Here is a 17,421-nt window from a genome sequence, read left to right as displayed (position 1 = left end):
TTTCTTTTAATGAGGGATGATCGAAATGTGTATGGCAAGAGAATCCTGGCAGGTTAAGAACTTCAAAAAAGTACAATGTGATTAATTTTGCCAGTAACATCATTGCAGAGCCAACACATTTTAATTTAAGACAATTGACTGAATACGATCCTGTGGAAATTCCTGTCAGGGATATGAGTCTGATCCAAAGCCCCAGAAGGCAAATCTTTCCACTGACCCACTTGGACTTCTTAAAACCTGTCAGGTAACATACAGACTCTGTTCCTAAACTGATTTCATATTTATTTATAATCAGTGGCACAAATATATAGTCTCTAACTCCGAAAAAATAAGCACCCTCCCCTATAAAATCAGGACTACGAAAGAAAAAAAACTTACATTTCAAACAGAATTACTACATAATAACTGAACTTCAGCTTTTAGCTTCCAGATCTTTCCCTTGCACAAAAGTAGTTCATGTTTTTTACTGTTCTATAAAAACAGTAATTTAGCTATGGAAACAACATGCTTTAACTATTTAGGTTTGGGTTTTTTAGACCAAGTAGGTCAATCCCCACCTACTCTCAAACCCCCTGTCGTGCATCTCCCCCCAACAGCACTCATTAGTGCAAGCAGAGCTCAAAGGAGCTATCACCACCTGAGGGTGGTGAGACACTGAAACAGGTTGCCTAAGGAAGTTGTGGATGCTCCATCCCCGGCAGTGTTCAAGACCAAGTTGGATGGAACCTTGAGCAACCTGGTCTAGTGGGAAGTGTCTCTGCCATGGCAGGGGGGTTGGAACCAGATCATCTTTGAGGTCCCTCCCAACCCAACCCATTCTATGATTCTATGATATCACAATACTGGACATTTTGCTAATAACATGAAGGATATTTATATATTGTAACACTGTGAAAACTCACTGCATATATGCTGAAGACTGGTAGCCCTAAAAGTGTGAAATTAAGAAAGCAGCACTTTAATATAAAAACCTCCTACTGCTATATATATGGTTCCCAATATAACATGCTTTAAAAGTCTTTCCTACATTACTGCAATGTACATTACAGCATCCTAACTATAAAGATTTTTTTTTAAACTTCTAGCTCATTTAAAATGTCAGAAATCACAAATTCTTAGCTGTCATACTCACAGCTTGTTTCTGCAAGGAACACAAATATCATCACAATGGCTGAAACCTCTCTACAAAAAAAGGCTACTTTACACAGAATTTATCTTGATCCCATTGCAACAACTATTGACACATGCAGTAAACCACCTCAGTAAAACAAGCAGACTTTTCGCCTTTCATAAGCAAATTTAACAAAAGAAATGGAAAATATCTGTGTTCAAAACTGAGAGATAAAAACATGATAAACAGTAACAGAAGTCAAGTGCCAAAAGCAAAAGAGGACATTAAAAGCAAGCTGTGGAAGCCAAGGTATGTGCTTGGTGGAAGGGGAATAGAAGGATAGCACAAGAGGACTGGCAGACAAGCGTGTTACTGCTGGGTGTCCTGGTCTGTAGACTTCAACTGGTTTGGGATAGCTCTGGGTGCACATGTGGCCAAGTAAGCACAAGGACAAACATATAATTCTAGTACAGCAAATGAAAAAGATCAAGTTGGTACTTAATTCACACAGATGGTCTGTCACACCACAGCAGATGCACTCCGGATGTTACTCAGCAGTAGCTTTTCCACCTGCCCTTATCCGTAGTCTTGTGCAGTGGTAACAGGAAAAACACAAGCAGCTGAAGAGTTAAGTAATGGAAGAAGGAGAGACGAAAAAGAAGAAAAGAGATGATGGAGAAGAAGAATAAGGAGAAGAAATTAAAGGGAATAATGAAAGAATAAACAGTAAAGATGCTGAAAGGCGGGTAAATACAAGCACTAATATGCTGGTGTCAAAGGTAAAGTAAAAGAGATTAAAGTCATGGGTTACTGATGTCATGAAGCATTTATTTAAATAAGATCATGCTGCCCTGAACTGTAATGTAAAAAGGACCCTTTTGAAAACTGCCTGTCAGCAGTCTCAGAAAGGCCTTGTGTTGCATACTGCCTGTAGGAAATTAAAACTGTCCTTGATTTAACGCAATTCAAACTTTTCGATGAAATACAAAAAGTGAATTTAATTTCATGTGATGTTACCATTAAACATGATTCTATAAGAGATGCTTTCTGAAATGTTACTAGATGGAAGATATTTCCAGGGTAGCTCAGGACTGATGTAACTACGCTACCTACCCTTCAATAGTGAAATTCTCACTGATTTCAGCAGAACAGACTTAAAGCCAGAACTGAGAGCTTCTGAAATTCCTTTATTTGTGAATTCCACAACTGGGATTTCACGCACTGCCGTTATATCTATAATTCCATCTCCGCTGCACGCCTTTTGGTAGATAAGTTATAAGGAGAAATAACTACAAAACTGGGATCATTTCAGCTTCTCTGCATCAGCATTCTGTTGACTCTACCAATTGTAATAAAAATCTTTGCCCGAGACAAGCAAACAAGATCTGGCCCTTGTGTTCATAATATTCAAAACACTCTGTAGAAGCCCTTCTAAAGATTCAAGACATTCATTAAAAAACAAGTTATAGATTCCATTGCAAAGAATAGAAAACAGCCTTCCTCTCAGTAACTCTGCAAACATGGTATGCTCTCCTCAGTTGCCCATGAAGCGTCCAAGGTAATCCCACCTGGTCTCCAGCTGTCACTTCAGAAGGGCACAGGTCTCCTGTGTCATATCCGCCAGCCCTTTCAGGGTATCTCAAATTTGCAGGACACAGAATCAAGCCCACCATGCCAAGTATAAAACAACTAGGCTACATTCAGCAGATTTTACATTATTTTTTACAAGGATTCAGTCGTAAATGTAAAAAAACCATGTAAATCTGCTCAGATAAATTCTTACATTTGGAAGCTCATCTGAGGCTTAACCAAAAAGAATTCCATACTTACCCTTGCTTTTTTTGCATCTTATCCACTTATTTTAACATGAATTTATAAATCACTTTCCTGATGCCAAAAATCTCTATACGATCTATTAAAACTTTAGCCCAACTAACTCATACATGCTAATACATCTACACTAATAGCAAAGCAAACACACAAATTTTGCTGACAAATCCATCTTTATTTTCTCATATGCCAGACAGATATTGAAACAGTGTTCTCTGACACACAACAAAAAAATATATTTGCAATATATTTTTTAATCTCTTTCATTGCTGAACTCAATAAGCTCTGACCAAAATTACTATGGCTAATTTTACTTTTTCAATCACTGAAGTGTAAAATAGAGGGATTTTGGTTGGTATTATGTCTTAATTCCAACACAAGTTTAAATTCAGTGATCCTAGTGCACCTCTATGTCGTTATAGAAGAAATACATAAAGCAACAGGTGACTTGAATTGTTTGACTGATTCTGGTTATTGCATGAAGTGAAAGCAGCGTACTGCAGTTTCATTTAGCAGCTAAAGTTATCAATTTAAAAATTTCCATAGAAGTCAGGTATACAAATTTTTTTCAAAGATACTTTTCTTTAAAAAAAAAAAAAATCAGCCAAGTGGAAGATATGTTTTCTACTGTTTCTGTATTTCTCCTCTCCATTCACCCTATTTTATCATCACCACTTAGACGGAACAGAAATACCCACCAGCTGCAGACAATGTAAAAACTTCAGATGGCCAGTAGAAATAACGGACTACTCATCGCCATTTACAGATTAGTAACTTTACCATATATCACATTTATTGAATTCTAAAGTATGTTTCCATTAACTTGTTCATGCACCCAAATTTTACAACCCCCAACACAAACCAGAAATGTTTGCACATAGAAATTTCTGAAATACGTTGTGTTGTTGGATTGACTCATAATATTTTTCCATTTTTGACTGTCATCAGAATTCCGCAATTAGAAAAGCAATCAAATAATATACTGACAAAAATCTGCAACTTCCATTATGCTCTCCATGACAGAAATACTTTGCTATACATTGAAATATCCATCATCATCAGATGGGACTGTGTGTAGTCTCTCTGAACAAAAGGCAGTTTAGAGATACATGGAGGCGATGTACAAGACCATTTACTGTATACTAGAAGAAATAATAAAGTTGCTGTGGCACAGAGGCAACTAATCTAGTATAATTAGAATTTCTTAAGTCATGTTTTCTGCTGGAGTATTCTATAGTGAATCAACAAGTGGTTTCTGGGCAGCACACAACTACAAACAGTACTTCAGGATGAGTCCACAATAACACCCTTGGCTCAGGAATCCACCACTAACAGAGAGGGGAGGATGTATTTCCTGTCAGTAAGAGATATTTCCAATCCTCTCACAAAAAGGAAACAGCTATCAATAAAAGCTGTCATTGTGGCTAAGAGAATGTGAGGACATCAACACACCAGATGCATGAAATAAGTCAAGATTCGACAGAAAGATCAAAACTTTGCTTTTCTTTTTAAATATCTTTATAAACTTTAGTCACAAAGAATGGAGAAAGACCAATTAACCCTTTGAATAGACATTCAAAGCCAAATGGTTGCTGCCCCCAGTCAGACGCAGATCACCCTGCCTCACCTTGGGAACACAAGACTGCAAGAATAGGGTATCCAGAAAGCTCATTCTCTGTAACACCAACAGCTTAAGCTGCTTCCCACAGCATATTTGGTTTGTGGACTCCTGTAGCATTAACTATGCTGTTACAGTGACTTTCCTACAGTGCAGATCAAAGAGCAGCAGTATGAGATGAGGGATCTATGACAGATAAATGTATGTAAGGAACGAGAACTACCACTGTCATTCCAGGACTAGCAACATAAGACTACAAGCACCTCACCCAACTCTGCCTAGCGCTGATATCAGCAAAGCGGCTGGTAGGTGGGCTTACAGCAAATTTCCCATTCCACCTACGGTATGAGAAAGGGATGAGACAAGAATGCTCAACACAAACTTCTTTTAAGATACAAGATGTAGCTGTCCTGCTACCTTGAGAAGTTGAAGAGTTGTGCAGAGAGTGATCACGAAAAAAGAAAAAAAAAAGGTATCACACTGGGCCTAGTCCTTAGCTTCCTCTTTCTGATTCTGAAAACTGTGTCCTTAAAAAGGCCATGTTCTCAGACATGAGCTCCAAAAAACTGAACATAGACATATTCCCTGGTTTTGATGTATTTGCAGCTTTTCTACAGATTAACTCTTTCTGGAAGGTAAAGATCTTGCTTTGCTTTGCCTCTTGATGGAGAACATTAGTGTGATACTCCTTATGATGCCCAGAGGTGTGCACCAAAGTGATTCACAGATTCTGCAAATTGCCTGAGCTCCAAAAGAACAAATTTCTCATCCAGAATAAAGACCCTGAGCTTGGAGGTACCCCGAGTGGCTTTTCCAGCCTTTCAATGAAGCAAATCAAACTGCCAGGAATTGATAGGAAAATACGAAAAGATCTCTGCTGCAGATAGCTTTTGGATCTTTTCACTGTACCAGAGAAAATAACCTTAGTAAGACATAACTGGAAAACATTCAGAGTTCCCGTTTATAACTTAACACTCACTTCTCCTATACACTATATAAACAGCAGAAATACAACTTCCAAGAGACAAAGGCTAAAGGAAACAAAAACAGAGGAAAGACAGAAGCAATGATTAAACATGCTATCAGAAGGCAATCAGCATGCAGGCACATTATTATTTCTTAGTAACAGTTAATTTCCTTACATGTTTGCTTTAGTCTTGGAAGAAAAAAGGAGTATGCATTTAATTGAAATGCTCAGTAGCTTTTTCAATATTCTTTTTTTATAAATCAAATGCATTTTACGTATATTGCTATATTTGGCATTTTCACTTCCATTTTTTTCTTGTTACTACTGTAACAGTAGTGAAAGCATTCATTACTTATCTTCAGCTTTTGCCTCTTTCAGTTCTTTAATAACCAGATTTCTAATAATTTTTCTCTATAAAAATATTGTTATACATTTTGTTTATAGATTTCTTTTATAGAGATGTTATTGTTGCTTTCCATAATAGTTTTTAAAAGTCCTTATATTCGAAAACAAGCAAAATAACACCTAAAGCCTGTCAAACAAATCAAGATTATTTCTGCTAAAATGCAAACATTCAATAATTTTGAAAAAAAATTCCCCCCACATTCTATGATTTTGAACAAGATGTTTTAAAATATTCCATTTCTATGCCACTTTTACACTATACTGTCACAAAATCACAATCTAAGTTACCACAAGAATTGCTCACCAGCATAACCACAAACACAAGTCAGCAGTGACAAACGCTGCGCTCACCCAGGAGCAAACAGTATATACTACTACACTTGTGATTTTTTTCTGTTATTCTTAATGAAGATAAAATTGAAAAATATATATGTTATACCTAAATATATGACATACCACCAAGTTCTCCAGTTTTGCATATTTTCATGGTTGAAGAATAAACTCCAGAAAATATTAACCACCCACAGAGATCACCTTGACATGCTTTTGCTGCAGAAAATAGAACATTATACAAACTACTGAAGCCTGAAGCATACTCAAAACATCACATCCTATTTGTAAAATGCACAGAAAGAATAATGGGATCAGTAAGAACATTTAAAAAGTACTGTGTTATGTTCATTTCTAACTCCAGAAAAAAAAAAAAAGAGGTTTCTCAAAAAGCAGGAATGCTTACTTTGCAATGTGGTCAGACTATGCTGAACACATCTTTTGGATAAATTCTGCTTAGTTTTGCCCATACAAACTCAAAGACATTAAAGAGTAAAACTAAGCCATACCCATAAAAAAATATGTATGCCTCATGTGAATACCAGAGGACAAGCTACTGGACAACCAATGCCCTTATATGAAAAACTGGCAATCACATCAGAAATTCCCACATCCATATTTGAAAGGAATCTAGTATTCAGTTTAACTTATTTTGAAGGACAGTAACATTTGTAAAAGCCTTAACAGAAAAATTACAATGTACTGCCAACTATGACTGTTCTTGAACTTAGAGAAATCAGTGTGAAGGTTCAGGATGTACTTCTCTCTCACCGGTTCATGCAAACTGCCACAGGACTTTTGACCATAAAGAAAGGGTTATGAAAGTTAAATCCAGTTATGATCTTAATTTTTTTAAAAGGAATTGCAAAGAAAAATATGTTATTACAGCTGTGATAGTAAAAGTCAACCTTAGTGATGCAGGAGAATCCTTCCAGTCCTAAATTCTGAGGCCAATACAAAAATTCACACAAATTCAGGTTGAGTATTAGCTTGTATAGTGAAATGACAGACAATACAACTACAATGAGAATAAATAATATAACATTGCCTAATAACGTTTCATATACAAAGACCTTTTATTTGTCATTACCTATGCTTCACTCCTTACAGTAGGAAAGAGAAATATGCATTATTAAAGTATATTAAAAGTTCTACAAAACCTATTTAATCTCTTAATTGCTCTGAGTCCTTAATAAAGAGGACAACAGAAACTCAATAAAGAGGACAACACAAAAGAATAAGAAATTACATTTGTGAAAAAAAGAAATATACTACATATAAGCATGTTCCTTTTAAAGAAAATGATTCCACAAGAAGGAAAACAGTATCTATTTGCCCAGCAGTAAATAAAATTGCAGCACATAAACAGGGAGAAGACCTACTAAGTCATGTAGTCTATTCACTGGCAAGACAGCAGTCTTTGTTTTCTACTACAGAAAGTATTGAGATACTCAAGAACTTCATGGTCTTCAGTAACTTTTCTTGAGACACTCCAAAAAGTCTTTTAGATCAGACTAGCTAGAAATGTCAAAGGATTTCTGATATTCTTATCCCAACACAGTCTTTCTAGGCTGGTGAAAAAAAGAGTGGGAAGGAAAGAGAGTGGGGTGGGAGGAAGATAAGAGAGGAAGAAGAGAAGGGAAGGAAGGGGTGGGGGAGGAGAGATACAAATATACCTACCTCATCTGTTTTAGCTCACTTAAATCTTTGCTACAGTCTAAGTCTGATACAACCTTCACCAAATACAGCGGGATGAAGACATTTTCCCTCAGTCCATTACAAAATAGCTTCATCTGGCAACAGAACTCCTTAAGGATTCAGCATCCAAAATGGCACTACTGAAGTGCATACTGGTTGGACACTTCCTAAACTTCAGTTTTCTCCCGTCATAGTTTTTGTGCCAGAACAAACCCCTCTCAATTTTTGAAATAGTTCACATTTTCACTGGTTTGGAAAGAATTACAGGTTTCAAGTTACTACTACTAATATTGTCTCTGTCTGTCCACATCACGTCTTTTGAAGCACCTACTGTTCTTCCTACACCTGGGAAGCAAGAACAGAAACTTCAAAATCTGTAAGCTACTGTGGTGGAAGAAGGAGAGGGCTGACACAGAGGGAGCTAACGGGACATTCAGGGAGAAACCATACGAATTTCTGGAGGTTACATGATGCATTTGTACAGAAACTGGTAGATTTAACAGTCACCGTGCAAGAAAAACATTCTCTTTCACATGTTTCATGCAACATTTGTTTATGTACTTTGATGCATCGTTAGTAGAGGTGCCTAAACTGAGGTTTTCCAAAACACTAAAGCTTCCAGCAGATAAACCATAATTACATCAGCTTTTAGGCTCCCTTTTTTTTTTTTTTCTGTGATCTGATTTATTCCTGGGACTATCACTCTGCACATTTTGTAAGAGCCAGTAGAGCTCACAAGTTTAATCTAGGACTCTGATGGGAATAGGCTGGGTACTCTAATCACACACTCCTGCCTGAATATTTCCTTCCCATTTTCTTCCATTCCTTCCTTACAGTAGCAAAATAAGTCTACTGTATTTCTCCCACTACACCCAAAAATTCAGCGTTCTCACTTCCGCAGCTGGTGTCTCTAGTTGAAACCAGCAACAATATGATAGACTAAGGAGAGTGGGAAGAGTGGCAGCAACAGGACCAAAATATAAAGACCTCTCATAAATCCCTCTGATGAAGCAAAAAATACAGTTATGCCAAACGCTACTGCCGCACAAATCTCTGTATCCCTGAGGTCATCATATTGTGTTGCACATTGATTACATGGACCAGAGTATCCACTGAGCTACATAAAGCCATTCTTGAACAAGCGTGGCTACTGCAATATCTTTTCATATCCAAGCAATGCTAAAATTATACAAGATCAATTTCAAATTATCAGAAAAAGGTATCTCTCAGATGCATGGTATGATCTAAACTTTCATTGGACTTTTTGCCTTATCCTTTCCTTTCTTCTCTCATGAAATGTCTCACCATGGTGATTCTCAGGATCCTTTCAAAAACTGAACTGAACATATTTCATAATTCCACAGGTTTTCACAATAATCAGATGATTTTTTGTAAGTAATTTTGTCTGTCATTTTCAGTGAAAGCAAAAACTATCTTTCAGAATGACAAATGAAGTAAAATAATGTAAAAAATTAAGAAATTTCATAAACACTTTCTGTCAGTAATATCTACTACTGGTAGAGTTCACAGTGGGAGATAAAGGGACCATTCAGAGAAGATCCTTAGAAATTCCAATTACACTTGTGGTTTTTGGAATATATCTCACATTTTGGCAAAGCTTCACTCACCATGTAGATTTTCAAAGTAATGTACTGAGTGAAACAGGTGTACGAACCGTTTCATGAAGTAAAATTCTCTGAGCAATTAGCTGCTGAAGTGTCATCAGTCAGATACTGAGAGCTCTTTCACGTGCATTGTCACCGCACTCTTCGCAAATCCTCAATGTAGTCATTAGGGAGGAAGAAAATTGAGACTTATCTCAACAGAAGAGGCACACAAAGCATTTAGAAAAAGCTGCACACAAAACGTGGTGCAACATGAGTTCAATTATCTCCTTATGCTACAGTATGAGCATGCAGGATGTAAAAATAGAAGGGAAATAGTACAAGTACTAAGATGCAGTCTGAACAATATAGAGAGCAGTTAGGTAAAGGGCATAATAAACCGTATCTGAGCACTGCAGTGGAGAAAAAACAACAAAAAAAAGGTGTGAGAGCGAGGCACCTAAGGGCATCATGGTCTGGAAAGCAGTTGTGTTTGGAGGATTATGTTGGACCTCAGACCAAGATCCTTTATTGGCATAAAATGGCAAAAAATCTGTTTAATTTTTAAAGCTTTTATCAGAATTCTGGTGCTCACTTTATTTTAATTTAAATAAAGAGAGTTGAATTAAAGTCTTCCTTTTACCATAGATATCAACAGTTCATAAACACTAATGGTATTTATCAATATTTGAAAATTTTTACATCAACTAAAAACTTTTGTAAATTACACTGAAAAGCCAGATGCCAGAATCACATCCAGTCACTCCCTAGTGCTATTCAAATAGTGGTGACTACATTACACTTTCTTTGGTTCTTGTATCGTGAAAGCAGTACGCAGCACATGTAGGATCAGAGGTACATAAGACGCAAGTACTCAGTCTCAGCTGGGCATTAGACTTGGTGCACATTTACACACTAAGAACATTAATTTGGGTGGAAAAAAGAAAGGCTAACCTTCAATCAAAACCTAGCAAAGACTGCTCAGAACCTCAGCACAGCAGCTCTTTTTTCAGTAATAATCAAACTCACTGTTCAACACTGTCCAGGTATGGCTCAGCAGAATATTTATGGACATGTGCAGCATTGGAACTAATATAAAATTTAAATAGAAATTATAGGTTCACACTTCTGAAATACTTGTATTTAAATAGGTGTCAGCATCTGATAAAAATAGTACAGGGAGGTCTCCATACCCTGGGGCATGGGGGGACAGCAGTTTAGTCCTACACATCACTTCCTATTGTTCGAAGTACAGCCAGGGAGAAATTCTATAAATTCCTATGGAAAATTGCTGCTTTGTAACTGTATTGGTACAAATATTTCATTAGCTAAGTTTGCAAAAATATCAAGTGCTCGCTTTCAAGCAATAATCCCAGCATAGCTAAAATCATGTTGAAATCAAGATATGCAAAGCTGGTTTCCAATTCTTTTCAAGATACTCAAAGCGTCACATATATTAACGAATATTGATCAGCATGAACTAGGATCATCAGCCCAGTTTAAAATGACATCTGACTAGAAGTGGCTCTGATGGCTCTAGTAATCTTGTGCCGAATCTCTGTCATCCTAATCTTAAAGCATCTGCAACATATCTTGAACAGTTCAGCCCAATTTAGGTCCCCCAATGACATTAAGCAACAGAAGCCTCTAAATAGTCAGTGGAGGGAAAAGAAAAAGATGTTTCTAAGAGTCTGAAGATTTACCACAGAAACCTACAACTGTCTGAAGCGCTTGCTGAATGACCCTGTCTCTCTCCAGGGACTATTAACAGATATTATGTATACCAGCCTGCTAGCATAGGCACCTAGAATAAGGCTGTGAGAATACTCTATTTTTCCTTGAAAACAGACACTTCATAACAGAAACTACTGAAGTTGTCTTTTCTTCTAAGAAGTTGAGAAGGCAATAAAATACTTCCTGCACATCTCTGTTAATATGAGACTTTTGATCTTTACGCTTCTGTCCAGTGGCATCTTTAATTAAAGAAAAAAAAACAAAAAACAGCAAAAAAACCCCACACAGAAAATGATCTTCACATAACAAGCAATGTGTTTACTGCTTCCAGCACAGAAAACCATCTGCTTATTATCTCTGCTAGTATGAGCGTTTGCTTTATTCTCTGCTAGGCTACCACAACACAGTGTCAGCAATGCTGCTCATAGGTGTACCCAGAACAGCACACGATAACACAGAACGAATTTTACACTCTATCAGTGCCACCTTTAGAATACTTTCCAACAAGTGGTGATGTGGAGCAGAAGCAAGGCTGAAAGATTAGAATCTACACTTTTTGCACAGTTTGCCCAGCAGTTGCAAATACGCTGCTTCCTAGCTTCATTGCTGACTTTATTTAGTAGTGCTGCTCTGAAAGACTGTTGCAGTAATCAAGGATCTCCATTAGGACATGTCCTCCCTGTCAAATACCTCCATAAAAGCAGAAATATTAAAAATGCAGGGTTTCCATGCACATTGATAATTCAGCTACTTAAACAGATGTTCTGGTATTCAGCATCAAAACAGTTAAAACATGTTTTGCATCTGCATTACAAACCTCACATCTGGTACATAACCAAATGTGTTTGGGTATCCAGTAATGCTTTCAACAGCCTAGCTTAAACAGTACCTGACTAAAAATGCCTCCTGTAAAATTTTGGGTTTGAATCGCCATAGTCTTAATCTTTATGGACCTGCAACAGATACCTACAAAGTCAGTTTAATTAATCAGTACCTGACGTACCATTAGACTCTAACCAAACACATTAAAAATGCAGATGCTAGCTTTTCAAATAATATCTGGTAAAGAACAATATGAAATATTTACAGTTTTACAGCTCTTCAAAAATGTTCGCTTTCCCCAATGCATTAGTCACTTCTGATCACTGCACTGACATACAGCTTTAAGTTAGAATGGAAATTTGTTTGATAGTCTTCTAAGAGTACGGAAATTTTTTCAATCGGTTTTAAATAGACAACATACAGGTGTGCATAGGTATCTTAGATTCCTTGGGGGTTTTGTTTAAATTCAAGACATTTAAAAATATTATTCTAGAGAGAACATACAAAGCTACAAATAACTACAGAAAAGATATTAAAATAACCTGTAAAAACTTCAAAATGGAACTAAAAGTACTTAAATTTACTTTTCAAGTTTTACAGAAAAACGAGCCATTCAAAAAGGTAACACGAAATATAGATGGGAGGAAGTAGAGTCCTGTTGTCAACAGTGCTGCTACAAACTCTTCTTAGGGCTAAAGGAACAAAGGTTCTATGGCAAAATTATGTATCAATGTTTTAAAAGATTTTGAACGCTGATCAAATCAGACATCTTTAGAGATCTGGCAAAAAAACAGACTGCAGCAATTACCAAAAAAAAATAACAAAAAGGAGTTGAGCTTAACGAAGACAGGAAAACACACAACTGAAAACTGACTGATGGCACAGATCACTTGTCATCCGAATGACAATCACTTTCTCTTCAAAGAGAATAAAGAAAGAGGTGAAGATGCAAAAGGCAGTATTAGCATGGCTTGCTGGGGAAAACAGAGCTAGAGAGAAAGACTAATGGTATAAAAGCATTTTCAAGGGTATCAATGTATGGAGAACAGACTGAGAACTAAAAGCATTTTAAAAACCAAAAATATGAAAAATGAGGACTAAATGGACATTTGCTACATTTTTTTCTAATCGTTTTGTGATTTTTCAGTAATCAGAGGTATTACAAGGAGGTCATATTTTCAGACTTGAAAAACGGAATAAAACAGAGGGTGGTAATTACTCCCTAAGTATTACAGATGATAGAAGTACAGCTTCTAACCCTTCCTCCTGCTCTCATGCCATACCTGGCCAGGGAACTGAAAGACATCCCCATGGCTATGTAAGACTTCAGTTAGGTAAAGCCCAGCTGGTTGAGGCTACCAACTTCAGTAACATCAGCAAATACCCACAATCAAACAAATCACCAGCAAAAACTATGTGCAAAATACCTGATAAAAACATCTAAATTGTCGGCATGTATCTACATCTATTTATACTCCTGCTTCAAAACACCAGTGCAATGTTTGGTCTTAGTTGCTTGTAGCTATTCAGACAATATTGGCGGAGGAGCAATCCAAAGCTTTCCTATGCAGAACAGCTGCTCCCTAGCTGATGGCCTTTTTCAGGATTAAATCTTGTCTGCCCCTGTAACACTTCCCCTGTAACTGACACTTTAAACCTACACCCCTATAAACCTTCAACCCTGGAAGGTGCAATCTCATCCTCCCACATACCTTTCAACTGCTTTTATATGGAAGACAGTAGACTTACTATCGCACACTCCACCTATCGCTGCCTTTGATCTGATCTCCTTTTCCATCTTCTTTTTTGTAGTTATCAGTAGCCAATTCACACAGTATCAAAACTGATAAAGTCCTAGATAAGCTATTTCGTCACTTTTCCAGAGTACGACTTCCTGGTGACATCTTACTGTTCCTGGCAAGAGCCTTAGTATTCCACACTGAACTTGGCTCACACTACTATCAGCTACTATCTCATACTGAGTCTCCACATCATGTATAACTGCATAATAAATGAAGCTGATCAGAGCCTTCAAGACAATGTGTTTCTAGAAATACAGAAAAGATTATAGGAAAGGGAAAATACAACACCACAAAACAAGCAGGGAAGAAATGAACAGAGGAGCAGGGGAACATAGGTACTCAAGGCAGGTAAGCTTTTCGCAGGTATTTCGGCTGGATAGCAACTTCAAGCAATATAGTTTTATAAGTGTTTATTAAAAAAAGAAAGGAAGGAAAAAAGCTTCAGGAAAATAAATACAGTAGGGACTCAGAGTAAGGAAAATCAGAATGCTGCTTGGGGTCTTTGCTTCAAGTCCAAAGGGTCTTTTTTTATTTTCTGTATGAAAAGCAGAAAAGAAAAGAAACTGAAATAAATAAATAAAGCCTTCCAGTTTTAAGCACACACACACACAAACATTCACACACACATATTCACTCTCTCACATACACAATTTCAGAAAGGACTGACCTTCAGTCTACAGTTACTAATCCTGCAATCTCACTGTAAATCTGTACCACAGCTGTTTTACTTAGATCTCCGTATATTCTTCGTTACCAAATGAGCTCAAAAAGTTTTCTCACTGCTAAGCACATCCGTAACAACATATTTTACGACAAATCTTCTAAATATACCATTTGATATTTTTAGTACATTCAATAAGTTTTCAGCAGGGAACTTCAAATTTCTCCCTTTACACAAACCAAAAAGATTTGGATATATTTCACAGACTCTTAGCTGGAATTTTTATTTAATCAATATGTTTATTACAACAAGTAATGACTGCAGAAACCTTGCATGTTTCTGGACAAAGCATAACAGAGTAACAAATTAAGTAATGACTGCTGGGATGACTTTACTAGTGTGCAGGTAAAGATTAATAAAGAAAATAAAACTCATCAAAAATAATATTCAAAAGAACAAGTCAGACACAAGTGATACTTTACAAAAATAAGACCAAGCATTGCCAGAAACAAAGAATATGTCTGAGGTAAGACAAACATCTACAACATCTTAATTTAAAAGATTAATGAGAGTGAAAGGTAATGAAGTTGAATATACTTAGAGTTTAAAACTTAAGTAGCTAAACAAAAGACCCTTCCAAAAATATATATTTAATGGAAGCCTGAGACACTCAGCTTCTTAGACTCCTAGAACAAGGATTCTTCAGAGCAAGTTTCCTCCTGTTGAATGTTGCAAAAATGCAGAAGTACAGCCACTAAATTACTAAGGCAAAAAAAGGAAGAAATGCCAGTAATGAAACCCAAGAGCCCCCAGTTGGTAGATTTAAGCTCCATGGATGAGGAAAAGAACATTTACTGAGCTACAAAATGCATACTGCAGGCCACAGAAACAAACGTGGATATAGTCAGAACAGGTTTACTTCATAAAATATACCTAATCTGTAATTTTTAAAGAAAGACAGTTCTTCATGTGAAACACACTTTCCAGAGATTTCATTTTAAAGTATTTTGACAAAATACTTTAAAAATATTATCAAACAATAATAATATGTAATTATCACATATTGCCTTGTCATAAAAACAACTGAGAACCAGCTGGATCAACACATGATAGAATTCTCAACATTTAACCTCCAACCACAGTCAAATGTAGAATCAGAAATGTCCAGAAGCTCTTAGTTCATGAATATGTGGTGACCTCCATGAAACGAGCAGATTGTGTTTCCATTTGTACCAGACAGATGTCAGTAACAGGCAACATACTAGCTACACAGAAGTATCTTGACCCTAAACATATCCAGATCCACTCATTCAGATTATGTCCTTATACATCAAAAAACACTGAATAGCAAAACCAGCCTGATACAGGCCAATAATAGTCATGAGCACTACCCTGCATTGCCTTTAGTGGCCTTGCCCAAGCCAGCACCATGCTGTTTGGTTCTTCTGTCCCTCTGCCTCCAGCCCTTCCTGTCTGGACAAATTCTGGTCCTCCAGTAAGACCACTCAGCTGGGGAGAAGAAGGAGTTTTAAGAAAGGAAAAGGAGACCTTCACATCCAACCACAGGCCCAAAACTGTTACTCTTCTGTATTACAGCACCTGATTCTATAGTGTTATAAAAAAATCTAGTGCCACTGTCTATCACTGCTGGATGTTTACAGAACAAAGATTCAATACAATGAGCACAACACAGTTGCCCCTCAACTGGAGACCTAATGAGAGCAAATTTCTTTCTTTTTATGAAATCATGCTCTAGACAATATGTAGAAAATAGCACCAATTATTATGGTAATAGGATTACAGGGAAGTTGAAAGTACTGCATGGCAGCAGACTAACACTAAAGAGAAGGCAGCTTTCTCACTCTTCAAAATTCCTCAAAAGCAGAGAGCAAGTTTTAGTAAGGTAAAGAAATTTGAAGAACAAGAACTGCCAATGACATACACTCAGTTGAACAAAACTGCAGCAAAGTTTAAAAGCCCATGCTTTTAAAAGCCCATGCTTTGAAAACATTCAGAGTTATACTGAGAAGGCAAAGGAACCATTTCAGTACTTCTGTCTAAGCTTAAGGACACGAAAGTGCAGCAAAGGTGGGTATAAGCATAGGTAGACACATTGCTCTTGGACAGCATTAACTGTTCTAAGGACAAAGAAATCTCTTGAGAAGTATTCCTTTTCTGCAGGTGACATCTCTCACACGGTTAAAGCAAATGCAAAGTAACATCATACAAATAAGAGAATGATCTATACTCATAGGAAATTTCTCCCTTAAATTATATGCCTCAGTCTATCTGCTTATGGCTATTTTTTTTGTCTTTTCAATAAGCACCTGACTGGAAATCTTTGTGAGTATTTGCAGTAAGCAGATGAAGTGTATGAAAGCACTATGGTAAGAATACGTACACATATATGAAAAAATTTTATTAAAACCAAAATAAGTGAAAACCATTAGATATTGGAAGACACAACATGTCTGAAAAGTCAGAAATGTAATTTAATCTACAGCCATAGACAGTTTTGTTACTTCTCACACTCAGGACAAGATGCTATATTTTAAAAACCTTAATTAAACCTGTAATATTTTTATTTTGTTTTACTGATTTTGCAAATCTTTGTTTATTGCTGGAGAGAACACTGAATCCCACCCTCCTCAGGACTCGCATGTCTTTGAATGTTACACCTCTGTAGCTTCACTCCAACTGTGCTAGAAATTATTTTCAGCTGGCCCAGAGGCATCGTCGAATGCTATGCGCTGCCATGGGCAAGACCAATATTTGATAGCTAACTTAGGATTCCTGCTGCCTGAACTGGTAGAGAACAAGCATGTGGTAGAAGTGATGA

Source organism: Leptosomus discolor, chromosome 1 (assembly GCF_034619465.1).
Source record: "Leptosomus discolor isolate bLepDis1 chromosome 1, bLepDis1.hap2, whole genome shotgun sequence".
Classification (NCBI taxonomy): Eukaryota; Metazoa; Chordata; class Aves; order Leptosomiformes; family Leptosomidae; genus Leptosomus; species Leptosomus discolor.
This window is presented reverse-complemented; position numbering follows the sequence as displayed.